This window comes from Fulmarus glacialis, unplaced genomic scaffold (genome assembly GCF_000690835.1).
Source record: "Fulmarus glacialis isolate BGI_N327 unplaced genomic scaffold, ASM69083v1 scaffold485, whole genome shotgun sequence".
NCBI classification, from domain to species: Eukaryota; Metazoa; Chordata; class Aves; order Procellariiformes; family Procellariidae; genus Fulmarus; species Fulmarus glacialis.
The window spans coordinates 11,454-33,186 of NW_009212110.1; the positions used below are offsets into that span (position 1 = coordinate 11,454).

General features: G+C 38.7%; 1 protein-coding gene across 1 annotated transcript in view; it reads left to right on the forward strand.

Moving 5' to 3' along the window:
* MSRA (methionine sulfoxide reductase A) overlaps positions 1-21,733 on the forward strand; it is a 74,459-nt gene that overhangs the window by 924 nt on the left and 51,802 nt on the right. The window lies entirely within an intron of this gene.

Below are 21,733 nucleotides of genomic sequence, written 5' to 3' on the forward strand. Positions count from 1 at the left end.
GTTCAGTGGCACAAACAAATAATGGACACTTTAGCAACAGTGGAGAAGTGCTGCAAGGCACCCGAAAAAGCAGAAACTTTCTGGAAAGAGTAAAAAATGTGAAAAGAGATGTTTTAAGACAGTATTTTTCAGACAATACTGAACTAATAAGAAATTGCCTTATAAATGCTAAAGAAAATATATAGATCGGGGAGAATTTCCAGTGGGAACTCATAGTAGTATGCATGCTCCTGAGTGCAAATGTTTAGTATATAGAAATTTAAAAATATCTAGAATAAAAAAAAATAAGATACCATGCCTTTAGCATTAACTGATGCATAGATACCCAGAACTCCTGCAAAACGTAGCGATAAGAACTTTCGTCTATGGAAGGATCAGTGATGTCTGTCTTATTTATCCAAATGGTCCATTACTTCCTAATACTTCTGCACTCTTGTATTTTATACTTTCATCATTTGCCTGCACTATCTGTAATTTTTATAAGCATATACGGTCCAAGACTTATCTGGTAATTATTGTCCACTCTTTTTAATGGCCTGGGTATTAAATAATTAGCTTGTTTATATAGAATAGGGATGTGCAGCACAACTTCTCTTTCCCAATGCACTCATGGGTCCAGTATACTGAGGGTAGTTATGATGGACTGTTGAGTGTTTCTCCAAAGATACTCAGTGCTGGCTGTTGGCCAAGGGAAGATGTGAACACAGGACAAGGTGGTGTAGCCAGGGAAGCAGAAAAAGGTACCATCTCTTTTAATTCTGTGCAGTATAGGCTGGTTTTATATTTCAGAATAGCTCCATAGTATTGTGAGCTTTGCATTTGATTGAGATACTTTGAAAGCTTTTTGTAGCTACTTTATGTGTTGTATTTTATCAATAGTGAACAAAAATAAAAATGGTAATTAAATAATAAGAATCCTGGAATAAAAAAATGGGAAAAATCTTTGAAGTCTATTTTCTGATAGTTTTTTTAGTTAGATTTGTAGTGCAAAAACACAGCTGAGGTTATTTTGCTAGTGCTTGTTTTTATACACGTTTGCATTATGGATGTTTATATGCCTCCAGATGCTGGACACTGGAGGATTTTTTGCTCAGAGATATCTAGAAGCATAAGTACATATTTCATAGCCTTGTCTGTGTGAACATAAATGGGATGTGTATGTGCTACACATTTCTGTTCCTAGTTGTGCAGCTGAGCTGATTTGGAGAATTTACTGATTTCTGCGTGCTATTTTTTTCCTACTTAGCTTCCTCTAGCCCTATTTTACTCTGATTTTATTCTGATTTTTTTCTGGCAGGTTTTTTTTCATCTTTGAACGTACTTTTTGGAAGTCTCTTTAAAGAGACTCTCACAAGCTCCCCTAAGATATTGGCATCTGGCTGCTTCTAGTTGCCATAGTTTGCATTGGGAAGAACAGTTCTTATGAAATAGTAGACTTCAGTTATGCACTGTGAGATTGCCACTTTCTTATTCGTCTGTTTTGGCAAGATCATATCTATGGTAAACACTTAACAGTCATGTCCTCTAAATCCAGCTCTAGAAAGGACATCAGGGCCGTCTAAAGAGTATCCACTTGGCAAGTCTTTGAGCTTTGCTTTCAGCCCATGCAGTCCTGAGAATCTGTGCAGGAAAGTTATTTTAGTCCAACACCTTTCTGGCACTCTACTCTAAAGAAAAAAGCAACAATTCTTTGGATGAAACATTTAGCACTTCTTGTAAAAACACATTGTCAGCTAGACCTCAGGCAAAATGGTGTGGATTTACTCTTTTCCTCATGCTAAGGTCACTCAAAATATATCAACCAATGGTGGGTTTTTTGATTCAGTTGCCTAAATGTAGGATTTCATGCCATTTGAAATGTCTGAGAATATCCCATGTGCCACACTGTAGTCACATATGACAGTTTTTCATGGATGCCCCAGCTGCCCTTGGATATCTCAAAAGTAACTGGATGCCTATATGTGAACACCTAATTCAAATCCAAGGTATCTATATGTACATTCACTATCCATACTTTTATCTGGAGCTAAGGACATGGGCCATGCACTGTTGATTTGTGTGCATATGCGCTGCTACACAATGTGGAGGCAGAGGAGTGTGTGCCTGCTGAGGCATAAGATTTTCCAATCTCTTGTTCTTGGATGTTCTTGAATGCCTGTGCAGTTTTGATCATGTATCTGTCTGATCCATGCATGTTATATGCAATCATAAAATCGTAGAATGTTTTAGGTTGGAAGGGACCTTTAAATATCATTTAGTTCCAAAACCCCCTGCAGTGGGCAAGGACATCTTCCACTACATCAAATTACTCAAAGCCCATTCCAATGATGGGACATCAACAACTTCTCTGGGCAACGTATTCCAGTGTCTTACCACCCTCATTGTAAAAAATTTCTTCCTTATATCTAATCTAAATCTACCCTTTTTCAGTTTAAAATGGTTACTTATTGTCCTGTCACTACAGACCTTGGTAAAAAGCCTTTCTTCATCTTTCTAATAAGCCCTTTTATATATTGAAAAGCCTCAGTAAGGTCTCCCTGGAGCCTCCTCTTCTCCAGGCTGAATAACCCCAACTCTCTCAGCCTTTTTTCATAGGAGAGGCATTCCAGCCCTCTGACCATTTTCGTGGTCTCCTCTGGACCTGCTCTAGCAGGTCCATGTCTTTCTTGTACTGGGGACCCCAGAGCTGGATGCCATACTCCAGGAGGTGTCTCAGAAGAGTGAAGTAGAGGGAGGGAATGACCTCCCTCGACCTGCTGGCCACCCTTCTTTTTATGCAGCCCAGGATACAATTGGCTATCTATCTGGACTGCAAGCATACATTGCTCGCTCATATCTAATTTTTCATTTACCAGTATCCCCAAGTCCTTCAGCACAGGACTGCTCTCAATCCATTCATTGCTCAGTCTGTACTGGTGATTGCCCTGAACCAGGTGCAGGACCTTGCACTTGGCCTTGGTGAACTTCATGAGGTTCACATTGGCCCACTTCTCAAGTCTGTCAAGGTCCCTCTTGATGGCATCCCTTTCCTCAAGTATACCAACTGCAGACTCAGCTTGTGTTATCCACAAACTTGCCGAGGGTGCACTCAATCCCACTGTCTATGTCATTAATGAAGATATTGAACAGTACCAGTCCCAATACAGACCCCTGAGGGACACCACTTGTTTCTGATCTCCCTTTGAATCATAGAATCATTAAGGTTGGAAAAGACCTCTAAGATCATGGAGTTCAACCGTCAACCTAACGGTGACCTTGAGTAAGTATCATCTTCTATAGAAAACAAGAAAATGCTTAGGGTTTCTTTCTTTTCTTCATGCTTTTAGTATATTTTCTAGAAAGAAAGCGTTGTGTTGCTTCAAGTGAATACAGGTCTGTTTTCCACTTCAGCGGTGTTCCAGTCTTCTGCCATGATCTTCATTTGATGGACTTCACTGGGAAGCAAAAGTGATTTACAGACCTACTATTAAGCTATGTGGGGGGACACCATTTCTCTTAAAGCAGCCAGGTGGTGGCTGTACTGTTACAACACTGTGTGGCTACCCCATGAAAACTTAAGCCTCTAAGGGCAAACCTCCAACCTCATAAGCCTTGAAGAGCAGCATGATTCACCTCTCCGTTGGGGAGGTAGGAAAGTCATGATTCTGCCTGAAAGGGTCAGATTAGTGTTATCCTGTTCAGATGTGGGAGAGGTCATTTGAAGATTCCCCTATCAGCTGATGTGGTATTGCCTTGCTAAATTGATGTTTAAGAGACAGTTGAGTTACTTTGAAGCTTATGAATACAGTGTAGGAAAATTATTTTTACATTTTGTGGTGACAACCATAAAGATGGAAATCTGAAAAGGCATTCTGGAGTGCGTGAAGGATTTTGAGCTATTTTCGGTGCATTAGCCTAATACATAAATACACCATTTTTGGCCAGCATTAGACAACCCAGGATGTTCATTCAGTATGAAACATCTTTTCATATTTTGCTTACAGATGTTCAGAACAATTCTGTTTATCTGTATATTCATAAGCTTTTTGAAATCTGCATAGCTCAAGTGGCACTGAAATCAGAAGGGAAAAACTCTGCTGTTGTTATTCATAAACTGGTTATGTACAATTACCATGCAAAATATGCAGCTAATGATGATTTTCTTAAAAACAGGGCAGTTTATAGGCTTATGGTTCAAGCTGTTAACATCTAAGCAGGTAATTTTATTTTGTTTGGGTTTTTTTTTTTTTGTTTATCTTCAGTGACTATAATGTGAGAAAAATAGATGAATATGCCTGTTTATTATCCAATATTAGTTAGAAGGCTTAGTGAACATAGCAGTATATTTAGTTAGTTAAACCAATTTATAATCTAGTCAATTCTCAGTACCTTTCTGAAGCATATTCTTTTGTACACAAGTCACATTTCTTAATAATTAACAACGCAATATAAAAGTATGCCACATGAACTTAGTTTCTGTGTTGAGTTACGTAAAATACTTGATTGTGAAGTTGTTTCACATTTCCTATGCAGCAAACCCACGTTTTTCTGAGCGATAGTATTGCCTCTTACATACCAATTAGTCTTTTGACTGATTCTTATATGTAGGAGTTCCAGTTCTCTTTAAATGTCTAGGCTTCCAAAGGTCATCCGGAAGACTTTTAAATAGCTAATGGAAGAGAGTGGATAAAGGCAAAATTAATTTCTTGCTCTGTTACCTCCTATCCCTTTGGTCAGTTGGTGATTTATAAAGTTAATTCCATCTCTACTTCATCTTAGTTATACTTGAAAGAGAGGGCAAGACAATCAGTAAAGTCCACAACAGGTTGATGATTAGCATGTTTTTGCTTTAAGAGTGGAAATGCGTGCAGAGGGTTTGACTCCATGACGTGGGGCTTATTTGACATACTTATGCATAAACAGCATGATCATTAAAGCCAACAACAGAAAATCTGACTAGCATTTTTCACAAGTTATTAATAGCAATATAGAGAAAATGTAATATGGGAAAATATTTCTGTCCTTCTCAGATTTCCCATTCTCTACAAAATACAGATGAATGTCCAATGACAAACTATCAGTATGTTGAGACAGTGCCTTATATTACTTGAAAAGCCCTTCATTTAGACATCACAACACTATTCCAAAATGTTTAAATGTATAATTAAACTACAAATATTCCCTTCACTTTCTGTAGCTTATAAAGGGATCTGAAGGTTTTCATGAACAGAAACTAAGCCCACAAGATTAAAGTTTCCAAGCAGTAATGAGAATGGCTCAACATTTTCTTGTATTATTAAATCACTGTCAAGAGAATAGCTTCCTGTTGTGCCTTTGTCTGTTTTTTTTTTCTTATAAGAACAGGATATAGGAATTTTAATGACTTATAGATTCTATGAAGAATATCAGTGTTCACCATGCCCTTGATCTGTACAATGTGCCTTCATACGATTGGCCAATTGCTCCACCTCTCCCCCTTTTTTTGCCTAGTTCACCTGTAAGGAAGGAAGGAAAAGTCAGCCAATCAAAGTACAGAATACTGTACTGATCAAAGTTAATGTCATGTACTGTGGATATTAGTGTTTTGTATATTTTTTGTAGCAATTGAAAAACAGGATTTGGTAGAAAATATATAATTTTTATTAACTAGGCCACAGTTAGAATAAGTTGTGTCTCTGTAATCGTGAGACTATAGTCCTAGTATCCTCCTAGATGTGCAGACAAAACCTTGATATAACCCTATAAACTATAATTTGTCCTCGATGCAATTGCTAAGTCATGAAATAAAATGAATGTACCAATTTCACTTCAAAAAATCATTCGGAAAGGTGATGGCAGATGCTGCTGCAATGTTAAAACCTTGGCAACAAGAAATATAACAGATGCATTGAATTTCAGTTACCTGCTATATTGCAATTCTACGTAGAAAATTGTCTACGTTGACATTACTAACATGTTCTTTTTCAACAGAAGAGCTTCTTGTTGACCAAGAAAACTTCATTATACCTTAGAATACCAGGATACAGAAATGTATTCTGTAGATTAATCATTTAAAAATAAAAGGCAGAATAAATATTTTTACCAACCATTTTCTGAAAACAAACAGCTCCCTGTCCACAAGGGATGGTAGCTGCTCTGCTTAGGGAGTTCTGCTGCATCTTTAATCAAGGTTAAGTTTATGTTTCCATTTCAGAATTTGACTTCTTGGAGTTAATATCTTGGCCAATTCAGGCTTGAAAAAATTAAACTGATATTTATTATTTAGATACCTGATTGTGCCTTGTGGCAAATTTAAAATCCTAATAGCCTCACTGCTATCCTCTGTTCCTTTTATCTATTTATCTCAGCATTGCCCATAATCACAGGCTTAGGTAGTAGTAGCAGCAGTATAAATACTAAATTATTATTTAGTATTAACAACTTTATTTGAATTGTATTCCACTGAGATGTGTTGTTTCTGTCTTTCTCATCTCCTGGTTTTATTAAAGATATATATAAGATGAAAATGTGATAGCCTCGGAGGTTGAAAGAGCCATTACAGAACAAGTCAAAGACAAAATCTTCCGACCTGGAGCCTACACTAAGTTCCCAAAGGACCTTCATTTTCAGAAGAGACTCTGTGCAGGAGTAAGTTGTGATGTTCACCATGTCACTATGCCTGAAAACAGAAGAAGATGCAGCAGGAAGCTGCTTCTCATTTTAGGCATGGGAAGATGGTGTATTTGTGAAAAAGATGATGTTACCAAAGGGCTCACTGTTGTTTTATGGCTAGTGGGGTTTTCTTACATTTTGTTTTTGCTATGGAGACACTTGAAAAGAAAAAAACCCAACAAGGCCAGTCTACTCGGTCTACCAAACTGTCCTCCCAGAACTAGTCATTACTGCAGGTGGTAACTCCATTGCGGTCACCTGGGGCTATTCGTGTCCATGAGAACCATTCTTGGTATGTAATATTTGAAGTATCTTGCACAAACTGATACAACAAGTCAAAAGAAAAAGGAAAACAACAAGCAAAAGAATGTTGTGAGGGGTAAGATCAGAGGTGGAAGAAACCAGGGAGAAGCTACAGCTATTGGGAGAGCATCGCTCTGGATGTAAAGCAGATGATAGAACATGTTTGCGTTTTCCCTGCATTTCTTGTTTATTGCGATGTGTTTGTGTTATTTTGCTGCTCCTACTGCTTATTCCCCCAGGTGAAATCTTCATTTCTTTAGTGGCACATGACTGAAATGGTGTGGGGGTAATACGGATATTTCTGAGAATATATTTTTCCTGAAATTGGGAGAGTACTGAAATTACTATGTGTAAACATAACCCACTTTGACTTACTCCCTTTATGGAAAATGTTGCTATGCTGGCATATAAAAGTTTGTAAATTGAGTACCATCTTCTCACCAAGATGATTAAGATTTTTAATAATTCTACAGGTGACCTGCATAGTTTCTATGTCTTGGATGAATGATGAAAATACCGAATTTCAAAAGTTTAACTGTCTTCTTTTTGCTCAGCTGTGCCCAAGAAGACTATTGTATCTCAGTTTATAATAAGCAAAATTATGATAGTCAAGTTCTGCTCTGTCTTACATTTGCAGACTCATGCACTCTCACATGAGTTTCTCCAGGTGAGAAGAATTTGGTCCATGATTAAGACAAGAATTTGGTCCAGTGAGAGGAGAGGCAGAGCCTTTGGGGTCCTCATGGCTGTAGTGCGCTGTAGCAACAGTTTCTGCATTTGATGTGAAGTAACAACAGGGTAAAGGATGCTCTGAGAAGGATTTTGGCAAAGCCAGAGCTCAAGGGAGTTCATGGAATTCCTCACAGTTTTGCTGTGGGCTCTGACCTGAGTACATCCATTGTAGGTGTTTTCCTTTTAGAAGAGACAAAAATCTTTCAAGTGCTTGGTGCACTAAAAAAGAGAGAGATTGTAAAGCTAGGATGGGCTGTAAATTATGATCGAGTCACAATTCTGGTATAAGAGAAAGTGTAGGATGCCATCTACAAATTTCTGCATGAAGTATCAAAACCTATTGCTAGGTAGGCTCCATCACTTTATGTTTGTAGGCTGTCAGGTTGGATATCCTAAGTACTACTGTAATCACAGTAGTAAGCTACGAAGCCCAACCTATTGAAAAGACTATTATCCAATTTTTCTTTGAATACCCAAAGTGATAGAAAATCTGCCATTTCCATCAGAGTAATAGGGTGCAACAGCCTTCATAACTGATTTGTGGAAGGACTCAGCTAGATCTGTTTAACACTGCAGCAGGGATCGTTACCACTGGAGCTCAAGGGATAATCCACAAGCCACACAAGATACTTCTGACAAAAGATAACTGAGGTACAATTGATACACGGGGTCCTTATGCTTTTTGATAATTGACTTCAAGATCCTTTACAAAAATCGTGTCTTCCTGTGTGGAACCTGTCTGCTCCTACAGCATGGGTAGGAGGGAGGGTGGATCACTCTTTTCTTGACCCCAGGATCTAAGATTTGTTTAATGAAATATGTTAGCCATTGCTTGACTAACTGGTCACTCAAAGGTTTATTTCGGTCTTCACTCAGGAACTAAATCCCCTTTTTATTTAAGCTATCTTTCTGGAAATTTCTGGGATATACAATCTCAAAAAAGGGAGAAAATAAAGGGAAAGTATTTGACTAGTTGAAATATAACTGCTATGTTGTTTCACACCAAGGATGCATTTAATCTAACAATCTACTTCAGCGAAAGTTAGTGTGAGTTCTGTCTTCATATACCTAACAGCTTCCAGGTATTAGTGATTTAGTGTTTAATAATCACGGATGACCTTTTCTGTATTAATTTGTCTATCCATTTGTTTAATATGATTTTATTTCTGGCATTCACAAATTGTGGTTTCATTAACTCTAGTGCTGAACCTGTGCGGGAAGTTTCAAGGAAAAATTGCTATAGTTAAGTGATGTCTTACTAAAGGTTATTTCATGCCAGCTAGGTATCAATACACCTGGGAATGAATTATTTATTCTGAGGAGTAAGTAAGAAGAGCCTCATTTGCTTTACTGACACTTTGCTTTATTAACGACTATTCCATAGTGACATGCTGTACCATCACTAGAGTTCAAAGCAACAGGTAAGCTGGGAAGTGGAGAAAAAACAAGGTAATGGGGAAAAACCAGCAGATCCTTCATAGGACATCTGAAAAGATCAGAATTTTTTTTTTTTCTTCTGAACGGTTACTGCTTTGAACCACTTCTGTAATACATCTTTGGAGGCTTTCACTTTGGCAACAGGAAAGAGATTTTTCTTCATGGTTGCACATCATATGGCATCAGCCTCCCTGGTGTGCTTCACGCACAATGCTGCTGGCAGGAGGTGTTTTTTCTTACCCCATTGTTAAAATAGTTGCTGTCATTCATCTACACTGGATTCAAATTGTATGTGAACTGTGACCAACAGAACTAAGAGCATACCTCATTTCCCCATCAAAATGGGGCTGAGATCTCTTCAGCCTGTTGATATCGACAAAGTGGCCAGTCTAAGGTAACTGGCCTTACACCTTCAAAAGGAGGAGAAGCCGCCTGCCTCGGATAGAGTCCACCTGGAGCTGCAGACACTGTTAAAAAAATCTGCAGGGTAAAGTCTTCTAAAAAGATGTCTCTTCTTTAGCTTCTAAAGAAGCTTCTTTGTTATCAACACTAGTGACATCCCCAGAAGAGTTGTCATGGCTATGCACAGGCTATATCTATGTCAGTAAACTGAACAGGGCACAGATTTGGGCATGAGTACATGATCAGTCGTATTGCTGGATTGCTTTGGTAGTCCCTGACATGTTCGTAACCAGGCCAGTAGCCTATCCTGGACAATTCCTAGACACAGCTGATGAGTAATATGGTACAGATACTCAATACTGTGGTGCAGCTGGCCGTACAGCCAGAGAGTAATCCTAAGCCTGTTGTATTTACTAGCAAATATTTTGCACTGAGAAACTCAGAAGACTCTTCGGACTGCCCTACTCTTGTTTTCGATCTTTTTTGAGTTGTATTATTATCTATACTGACATAGAATCATAGAATCATAAATTCATTAACGTTGGAAAAGACCTCTAAGATCATCGAGTCCAACCATCAACCCAACACCACCATGCCCACTAAACCATGTCCCTAAGCGCCTCATCTACACATCTTTTAAATACCTCCAGGGATGGTGACTCAACCACTTCCCTGGGCAGCCTGTTCCAAGGCCTGACCACTCTTTCAGTAAAGAAGTTTTTCCTAATGTCCAGTCTAACCCTCCCCTGGTGCAACTTGAGGCCATTTCCTCTCATCCTATCGCTGGTTACTTGGGAGAAGAGACCAACCCCCACCTCGCTACAACCTCCTTTCAGGTAGTTGTAGAGCGCGATGAGGTCTCCCCTCAGCCTCCTCTTCTCCAGGCTAAACAGCCCCAGTTCCCTCAGCCGCTCCTCATCAGACTTGTGCTCCAGACCCTTCACCAGCTTCGTTGCCCTTCTCGACGTTCACAACCAGCCCTTTAAACCCATGGATCCTAGGAGTTCTCTGGCTGGGATGAAGCAAGGAGGAATTACCAGCTTTGCCTCCTCGATTCTGCATGCGGTGCATGCCTGGAGACATTTCTATACCTATTTCTGAGCACAAAAATATATCGTGGCAGTACTTGCATACATGTGCGCCCACAGTGCTAACACACAGATCAAATCTGCCTGGAAAAAAACCCAACCCCGACATGTGGCTAACCTTATTTCTTGTCTACTAGTTCCCCACTTGGTTTTATCCAGTGTTTATTCAGTGAAGTGATTCAATTAGAAACTATTTTTATTTTCTTTCTGAGGAGTGAAAAATGTTAATTGTAGCTGAAATGCCTTCGAGTGATTCTGTTCTAATGTCACATTTCCATAAAGTCTATACAGTTTGCTTTCTGCTAAAATAGTACAGCAGTAGAATAAAAATACGAAAGAAAGTGTCATTAATGTTTTGAATGCTAGACTTGGCATGGACGATGACCTTGCTGGGTAAAGCACAGAAAAAAAATAAGGTTCTTTCCTCCCAAAGCGTAGCATGTAAGACTAAGAGAAAAGACAACAGATTGCTGCAGACAGCTGGAGAAATCAAAAGAAACTATAAGAGAATTCTAATTAATATGATAAGCCATCATCTCAGCATACTAGTACATACATGCCACTGCCTGTTTTTGAGTAGAAAGTAAGTGAACGGAAAGCAGTTTCAACTAAACTGTCCTTGGGTTCCCAGGCTGTTTTAAACTGGAGCATGACGCAGACTGTGACGGTCCTTCTTCTCAGGAATCTCGTCAGCCATGAAAAATAGAGCTGCACTCCTGTTACCTAGTACTAGAGCACTTGGCAGCATCCGTTGTAGCACCTCTGGGAGAGGGACGGAGAAGAGGGCTTCTGTCACCAAAAGCATGAGGTCAGCTGGCAGAGCCTGGCACGTGGTGTCCCAGAGGAGGGGTGGCTTTGGCTGTCGTTAGGTAGTGGCATTTCAATCTGAAGAAGTCAGAGGAACACGTATTACCTTAACGGGTGACACTCAACACATTTGTGTAAAAGGGATGGTAATCTATGCCTATGCTCAGTTTAGAAACTTCTCGGGGGCAACTAAGATGGAGATGGCAGAAGTCTTTCAGAGTAAGTGGGAGGCTGCTAGGCACAGGGAGTAGTTATGCACATTAGGCAAGTTATGGTACTCTCTGGAGAGTTGTTTGGGGAGAAAGGTGTCATGGCCCATGGGCATTGTTGAGCTCTTCATGGCCCTGTCATAACACTTCTACCTCCCCTGTTGTGTCTCCTTTCAGGTTCAATCCTAGAGTCGGAGGAAATGGAGATCCTTTCAAGTACTTACAGATACTCATGCATCAAATTGCTGCAGGAAGCTGTAGCATTTGTTTTATCTTGCTTCTCTGCAAGCAGAGTAACCGTTCTGTTCAGTTCAGGAGCCAGCTAAACAGCAGAAATATGCATTGAGGCTAAAACATGCATTATAGCTGGCAGCCTTGACTAAGATGCACCTCCTTAATTATAAAGGTTAGAAGAGATTCCAAAATGAGGTAAAAATTCGCCATCACTGCGAAGCTTTAAATTAGGATTTGTTTATCTTTCTAAAATATGTTCAGCTTAGCCAGGAGTTATCCGCCTCACTGATATGAAAGAATACTTTCCTCCTCAAAAGACTCTGGTTTAAAGGAGGCTCTTTGGCCTATGTTATTAAGGAGGTCATAATTTATTCTGGCCATAACTTTCCTTTATTCATCCTGGAAAGGAGACAGGTAGTATGTACTAAACTGAAAGTTTGCATTATCATCAACTACTGTGATTACACATTGTTTACTCTTTTTTTTTTCTCTTTTTTTTTTTCATTTTTGTGTTATAATTATAGTGGTTTAGGTTTTATGGAAAGGATACAGGGTTTAATCATGTCATTATGTGTGCTGAATGCTGTGAAAATTCTTTGTTCCAACTCAAGTGGAACACCATTATGATACTCTTATCATCTATTAAGAAAGTAATAAATTGGGCCAAATTGATCCTACACATAATTCTGCTGATGTCAATGGTGTTACATCAGGAGGAAATTTGTCTCAGTCTGTTAATACGATGATAAGATAAAAGAGAAAATTGGCTACTGAGTAGCAAACAAGTCTTGGAAAACGAAGCTCCATTCTCATTGATTAGGCCCTGTTTGTGCAATGTTTTGAAGGTACAAAGCATTGCAAGAGTGCTAAATATTATTGTTATTATTATTTTCTGAATGGACTGCGCATGGTGAGGAAAATGGTCAGGATTCGATTTCATTCTTCTCCTTTCAATTTTTGGCAGTGCACTTTTCTGCAGCAGAACTGACCCTGAACCACTGGTAGGTGCAGATGGGACCATTATTTTTCACCGCTTCATTTATTTTGGTTTAACAAATGGCTTCATTTTATTTCTTGCCTCATTCCTCTCTGTTCAGGGACAGTTTAGATCTTCTGCAGGTGTTCAAAGACAGGAGTAATGTGTAATGAGTTCTCTACTCACAATGCGATCTCCCAGCCTGCCTTTGTGATCCATTCAGAATTCTTTAAGTGAAGCTAAAATTAAATGAAAAAATATAGACTGGGATCTGGTGTACTTAGTCTGTGAGCTTGAAAGTGCAAAGAAGGTAGTATCCAATTTTCATGAATTAAGTAGGTCAGATTTTGGATGGGGAGGGGACCTCTTCTTCCTTCTGCTTCTGAACGTGCAGCAACATGTGATCCAAAATGGAAATGTGGTGGGTACAGAAGCAAACAAGATGAGATTCTTGCACAGGAAAAAGCAGAGGTCCCAGATTTGGCTTCCCACAGTGTATCTAGCATGAAACTGTTATAAAGTGTATAAAAAAAGATGTTAACCATGAGAATAGGTTCCAGGACCTTGCCCTTCTTTCTCTCCTTCTCCTCCCTGCCCCAGATTGCCCTAGTCAGTAGAAGAAAACAAGCTTCCCATGTGGCTTTATGAATCTTGCATTTCTGGCTGCACGGTGGCCTTGCTTCATCAGGACAAGTAACGAATGTGCTTCCTGAGCGTATCCTCTAGCCTGGTCGTTAGGATCCTCTCAAGAGATGTACGTCTCGTATTTTGAGAGTCATTTGGCATCAAACCTCCTAGGCGGGTGTTTGAACCGAGGGCTATCACACCAAAGGTGTGCAAGATTTTGGTACCAGTTCCCACTATTTCAGATCTAATTAACTAGGAAGAGCAAAATACTCTTCCTGGTCTTTCCCAGAGGTTCACACACTCTGAACCTCACCGTAGTCTCTAATGATTAGCAGTATCTTTTATATACCAGGGAACATTTAAGGAACTTTGCGTAATAAAGAGAATTATTTCTAAAGCCTGCTTGAAGGATGACTATTTCAGGCAGCTATGGAAAATAAAATAATTGATTAAAAAGGGAAAAAAAATTGCAGCAAAACTGCATTTGTTGCTACTGCTCTTGTAATAGGCAGTTTTGATCTTCTACTAAAAGTGCAGAAATAAATAGTGTCACAACAGATATGGAAGGCAAATTCTGCAGACCAACTGAGTATAAAGCCAAGTGTCTTACTGCATATTCATCTATTTACCACCTTCAGTTCTTCTCTAATTCCTTTATTTTCAACATGATAATAGACTCTTCTCCGTTCAGACTCTCTGTTCCCATGGAATAGAATTTGTCTACACATATGTTCGTATAACGTGTGAGGGCAGAATTCATCAAAACAATTGAGCTATGAGCAGGGATATCACTTAGTTGCTTTTTGCCTCCTTTATTCTCATCTTTCTGCATTTGAATTGTTAAACAAGAGCTCTACTGCAGTGTCAAAGAGTATCTTAAAAAAGCTGTTGCCATAGTGTTATACCTAGATATGAATTCTTTTTATATCACTGGCACGATAAGTGGTTATTTATTTGTACTTAGGCTTATTTAATAGCTCTTAATTAGAAGAATGGCCCAGACTTTGAGGAACAAGAACTTAGAACTACCGCTCCCATTGTATTTGATAAAGATCAGATAAAACTTTTTCGGATAACTTTTTTCAGAAAGTTATGAGAAAATAACTCCCTCTTTTCTCACCTCTTCCAAGAATCCCTAAACTACCACTGTAGTTTTCACACCAGCAATGTAACCTTCCTCTCCTGTTTTGAAACCCCTCCTAGAAATGAAACTTCTCCCTGAATGCAGTAGGGGAAGATCTTCCCATTTAATTACACTTGTACTGAAAACGGGTAACAGAAGTTTCTCTCATCCCGCACCACAGTCTGGGTTGGTGTGTGCTTTCTTCCCTTTTGTTGCTCGTGCCTTTCATATTCCTCAGCAGTGGTTTTGATGCTGGACTTTGCCTGGCAGCTCTTTGGAGCGGAACATATTGCAGAAAGAAGGAGGAGCATCTCAGCTAGGCTGTTACCTTGAGACTCAGCTGATTTCCTTCTATTCCTGGCTCCAAGGCTGACTTGGATGACCTTCAGCTCTTCCTGCCTATTGTTCTCATTTATAAAAAAGGAGATACTTTATCTTTTCTTATAAAGCACTTTGAAATCTACAGCTATGTGGATTTTTCTGGTATTGAGTGTTGGAGGAAAGCATAGGTAACAAGGGGAAATCTAAAGTTTTCTTTTATCTCCTGTAGTCAGAGAATTTCAACTGATACGTTTAGGTATTTATATATCGAAATTGTTTTATTGAGCTGAAAAGGAACTATGTATCTGAACAGTTTACATTAAACGTAATTTTTAATCTCCATTTTAAAATTCTGATTCCTTTCTAGTCCTGTAGGATGCGGAAGTAGATACTGTAGTGTATCATATAAAATCTTCCTCGGGCACTTTATAATTGTCCAAATTTTACAATACGTGATAATACATAGTATAGGCAATGTCTGCCCCCCAAACCTGCTCGGTATATTTTATGAAAACATTACTTTTAATTGAAATAAACTTTCAGACAGAGATTTTTACAGCTCTGCAGAATGCACCTTGATGGCTTCATTCAGTACTTACATATATTCTGCAAATGCAGTGAATTCATTGGAGTTACTGTCTTCATTTGTAAAGAAGTTACTGACAAAAAGATCTGCCCCTAAAACTTTTGTAATTTTGACATATTAAATATAACAAAAATGTAATAGCAAAGGTAATAATATTATTTTTTTTCCAGTGGATGGACTGCACCACATTGTCTCCTTCATTGAAGACTTTCTATGAAGATTGGGTTTTAAAAATTCTTTCTCCTGCAGAAATCTTCTAAAAAAACCTAATTCTTCTATGAAGGTTTTTATTCCCTCTGAAGTATTTAAAAGATTTTTCTGTATCTCCTTAGTTGAATGCAGCAGTATTTCAGTGCTACAAGCCAAGGTAAATCTTATTTCATTGTAAAACTACTACCTTGACACAACCAAAATAATAATTAAAAAAAAGCCCTCGGGGAAAAAAAAACAACCTGAAGCCAGAAATTACTGCTTATGCAAGGATAGTGTTAGTGGTTGTGCCATTCCCTTTTAAATAATTCCTCTCTAATTGGTAACCCAATGTAATGGGTAAGTGAACATATTTCACAGCAGCAGCTGTTGGATGTTCAATGACTGGAAAATACAGTGATGGTTAAGTGTATGGAGTACTCATCCCATCAGTAAGAGTAAGTTAATCATATACAATTCACTGAACAGTAGAGTTGCATTTGCAGAGCAGTGGGCTGCCTTTTAATTGTTGTAGGTCTTTTTCAATATCTTGCAGTATCTTTTGTCTCAGCTGTAGCAGTTTTGGTTGCATCCCTAAAACTGTCAGTCTTCCTTATTTTTGCAAGGGCCTAACAATTCCTCCTTCACAATGCAGCTTAAATTGGACCAGATGCTGCATCAATAGAACAGTCTGCCCATCTCAGAGGCATTAAGCCCAAAATTATTTAGAAAATTGAAGCCTTTAACATACTCTGGATTAATGTGATTAAGTAGAGCTTGCTTTAATTCATAGCCATCTATTCCTTTATTAATAGCCATTTCATCAACAGGAGCAGCACATATGGGTACAAGATGACTGAAAGTTAAATTGATTGCTGTAAGCCTGTAAGAAAGGCATTTAATGTTTCAATAATAACTGATGTAAGACTTCACTGTGGGGCATTTCAGATAGATTTAGACCAGCTTATAGACACAGTATTTATTAACATCTTTTATTTTTTAATATAAGCTTGCTAAATGAAAGTCTTTTTTTTTTTAATTTTTAATCACTTCTTTAAGTCTGCATTTGATATACAACATCACTGCATTTATAAAGGAGAATCTCTCGTGTGAATGATAACAGCTGGTCCAGGGCATAGTGGAGTCGAGACTTCTGTCAGGCTTAGGAAAAGATAAAATGTAACAGAGGTTAATTTTATATGCATCTTCCAACAACACACATTTCTGATCCTATAATCATTATAGGTACTGAAAAAGTGTGTGCTAGCTCATGTATGACCTATAATACAGGGAATCCATCACTCACACGCTTAAACTCCATTTCTGGGGAGAGTTCAGGTGGTCCTTACTTATTTCCCAACTCATTAATTATATATGTGCAAATGTATACATGCACACACGTGTAGAGAGAGGGGAGAGACATTTACACTATGACCCACTGCTATGGAGATGACCCTTCCCACAATTTGCAGTTGAAGAGACCTAATCCCAGTACCTGGTGATGTTCCCTGGTACTGTTTAATTTGCTAGTATAGGCATAGTCATAAATTCTGCTAAAGATAACTAAGATGCCAAAATTTCTTTATATGTTCAAACTGTGCTGTCTCACCCAGAATAAGTCTTTGAATTTAAAATGGAGAATGTAATTTATTATCATAATTGTCATCAAGGTGTAGAATCATAGAAATGCTGATTGGAAGGGACGTGCGAAGTCTTTACTCCAAACTCTTGTCTGAAGCAGGACCATCTTCAAAACTCAGTCGGGTCATCAGTGGCTTTGTCTAGCTAAGTCAGGAAAAGCTCCAGGGATGGAGGTTACAGAAGTGCACAGGGTAGCATGCTTCGCTGCAGCACTGTCCTCCTGGTGACAAAGGTTCTCCTAATGTCCAATTTGAACTTTCCAGGTTGCAGCTTATGGCCATTGCCACTTACTATACTGTCTATCACTGCTGAAGAAAGAAGACTTTTTGTTCACATCATCGCTGTAACTTCCCATTAAATATTTTAGGTTGGACTTAGCTTTCCCTTTAGCGTCCTCTTTGACAGACTCAGCTTCCTGCAGGTCATGTGTGTAGGTCCCTTGCCATTTCGTAGCTTTCTGTGGACATGCTTAGTTTCTCAACATCCTTGAACTGGCCAACAATCTGGCCTTCTTCGTGCAGAAAAAAACAAAATGCAAATGTCAGTGTCATTTTATGTGTAATTACAGTTTCACACCATTAATGGTTAAACGGGCCACCAAATAATCTAATCTTCAGGCTATGGCACACTTCTACAATTCATCCACATATCCACATTGAAGCTCAGACAACTGTAGGACTATGTGCCATATACGAGAGGCAGGCAATGGAAAAGTGTAGTCAACATACAAGGCCTTGGTAGTGGCAGAAGAATTCACTAAATATTCTTAGATGATCACAGGGGAAAGCTATTCACTTTCCTGCAGATAAAGTGAGAGGTGAAAAGGAAAGATCAAAACACGTTAATCGTCCATCTGTCATGGAGAAATATCTCCTCCCATTCCTTCATCTGCAATGTGGACCACGTAAGCCAGACACAGCATACTGGGCCGTCGTGTCCTCACTGTAGGGGAATCTGTGCTTCAGTGGAAGGCAAAAATGGAAGAAAGACAGAGAATGTCTGTTTCTAGTTATATAGAGGGATGTGGGGGATGTTACTTTCTGAGCAGTCGAAGCTCCAAAGTGTAAGTGTTGACTCTAGTAATTTTTTTAATGAGAGCTGGAAACTATTATGAGTGCCGAGCGTTACAAAAGTGATGTTCTCAGTAAAGCTTGTGAAGGAAAGAAATGATGGACAGAGCTGTAGATTCGTGGATTCTGGCGCTGTGGATGATCGCCATGACCATTCCTGCGGGCCTCCTGCATCTGCAGACCATAGAATTCAGCACAGAAGCTTGGATTAAAAATACCTTAAGAAGATAAGTAATGTCAAGCATTTATGCTTCAATGTTAAGAAACTGCATTTTATTACAGGTTGAATTTATGTAACCTCAGCTTTTAGCCACAGGATCTTCCTGCGCCTCTTTCTCTTAGCAAGACTGGAGCTCCTCTCAATATGGGAAAAAAATATCTTCAAGGAGTGGTGTCCGTGAGAAAGAAATTTGTGCCCCTCATTTTGCCAGATTTGATGTTATTAAGTTCAAATAGATCTCACAGTAGTAGGTACTGTACAATAAACATAAATGCGAGCACAGTGATTCATATTATTTGAATATATTACTCCCTTGAGTTTTGGGGGTTTTTAATAGATTAACAATTACTTTTTTTTCTCATTGTCTTCTAAATACTTTTGGGCATCCAAATTGAGCATTTCTTTCTGGTTGAATTAATGTCAAGGAATACTGGTTTCACTTGAATTAAAATCCTTTCTTTGCTTTTCTTAAATGCTCCCATTTAAATGGGAATTTTAGAAAGGATACAAGTGACCTGTAATTTAAAACTCTTGATTTGTGACTGGTTGAATAGGAATAATGGATAGTCAAATACAATGAATGTTCATTAGGTTTAAGCAGGAGGTCAATGCTTTCACTGGTCTGATGTGAAGTACAACATTTACATTTTAGCAAAAAAAAGCAAAAATATTTTTTATTATGTGTAAGTAGCAGTATAAACAGTACACTGTTTACTGGAGTCAATTTTAATTAATTTTATCAGTGGCTGAAATAAAGGTTGCTCTTATTGGCCTATTACAACGTAATTAATCATCGGTAATAATTCATTTTACGTGACTTCTTGAGGTTAAGCATTGGCACAGCCATTCATTAAAATTGGGGTGAGAATTAATAACGTCTAAAGGTTTGCCACAAAAAGTGAAATATCTGTAAAGATTTATTAAAGGCTAATGATTGATCTACTTGCCTTTATTTTTTAAACCTGATCTCAAATATGGGTCATGCAGCTGTAGAAATATATTAGCTGGCGTTTGATCTGTTTCCAGTGGTTAATGGTCTTTGTGAAACCTATGACACTATGTAGCATATTTTTCACGGTGTCCTTAAGAAGATGCTTGTCATCACTAAGTGGGGTTTTATGCTCAGGGTGAGATTCTAGGAATGAAGAATTCCACTTACCATAATCAGAAATGAGATATTTTAAAATGTTCATGTATCTTCAGATGATGCCGGCCATAGAACAAGCCGCCTGTTCTCATTGCAGGAACCTTCATGAGGACGGTTGGGAAAAATAAGCTTGCAGTCAAGGAACTGCTAATTGTTTCCAGCAGTTTTAGCGGGTGAAGAACTGTCTCTTATTCTGTATTTATACAGCACCTTGCACAGTGAGATGGCAGCTACAATTTGCAATGTAATGTCCAGGTATTACAATAATGAAATAAGGCAGGAAAGGGAGGAGATGTTATTTTCTAGCAGAAAGACAACCCGTCGCTCTAATATACACTCAGTAGGGTCCCCAGGAGGAGCTGTGATTGCAAGGAACCCCTTGCTAGTGTCACTGGGTTCATCTTCATGATCAAAGAAAATAAAACATTTTCTTAAGTGTGCCTCAACACCATTTATAGCTAATGGTGAACAATTTATGGTTCCCTCATGGTGGACGAAGAGCTGCCTTGAGCCATCTGATAGGTAACGCCAGAACAGCTCTGCTGACTTGGGCTTCACAATATCCTAACTACCAGGCTGTAGGCTATGACATCATTTGTCAAAATGCTTTGTGATATAGAGGTCAGACCAGGTACAAGAGCTCTGTGGTTTCTGTTCATCAGATAGGGATTCTTTGGGAGGCAGGGAATATAAGTGCATAGCTTAGACTGCATTTTCTTGATTTCCTTGATTAACTTTAAGTTGTACAGTAGCTAACCTGTTTTCAGTGAGCTCTCTGCAGTATCCTGGCATTGTCTGCCACGTCAATCTTCTGCGTTCAAACTCATTTAATTATCATAGTTTTAAGTTTTTTACATCTCTTTTTATCAACCAGTCGACCAACTATTTCACCTTTTCTGATTTGAACTCTTCTTTCTTGCTCTTCACAGACGCTTGTACCACCCACCAAAGACTACACATTTCTGATTTACCTGTCTCTGACCTCACTGCAATTTTTAATACTTATGGTGAGCAAATTTTTAGTCCCCTCCCTCAATAATCTTTCAGGAGTATCACTTTAAGAGGGGCAAGGGCTATAGTTTATATTTAAAATAAATACTAGGATTTCAAAAGCTCTTAAAGGGAAGGTACAATTTTGCCATGGCACTGTAAATGAAATAACTAAATGTAATTTTAATGCTTTTGACTTGGAGATTTTTTCCTGAACTACTCTGCAGTTCCTCTGTCACATCTGTAGTCTGCTTTCATTTTGAAAGGGGCTCCATTTTGTCTCTGTGCCCAGAGTCATTGGCCTTTCATCATGCTACACACAATGTCTACTTACTCACTTTTCCCCAACATTCTCATAGCTGTGTTCTAGATATATAAATTGTCAAAATTTTATCTTTTTAAGCTTTTATCCACTTACACAATTTGTTTCTGTTAAAGACTTTTGCAGAAAACAGGTTGCTTGGGCATTTTTAGAACTTACTTTCTAGAATTCTTTTATTAGTTTTGGTGGACTCAAAAGTAGAATCATAGAATCATAGAATCATTAAGGTTGGAAAAGACCTCTAAATTCATCGAGTCCAACCATCAACTCAACACCACCATCCCCACTAAACCATGTCCCTAAGTGTTTGTCTATGTCCTGGTTTCGGCTGGGATAGAGTTAAATTTCTTCCTAGTGCTGTCTTTTGGATTTAGTATGAGGAGAATGTTGATAACACACTGATGTTTTTAGTTGTTGCTAAGTACCCTTCTAGTCAAGGACATTCAGCTTCCGTGCTCTGGAAGAGGCTGGGAGGGAGCATAGCCAGGACAGCTGACCCAGCTGGCCAATGGGGTATTCCATACCATGTGACATCATGCTCAGTATATGAATGGTAGGCGTGTTCCAGGAAGTAGCGATCGCTACTTGGTTATCGGTCAGCGCGGGTGGTGAGCAATTGCGTTGTGCATCACTCATTTTGTAGAGTCTATCATTATTACTATTACTATTACTATTACTA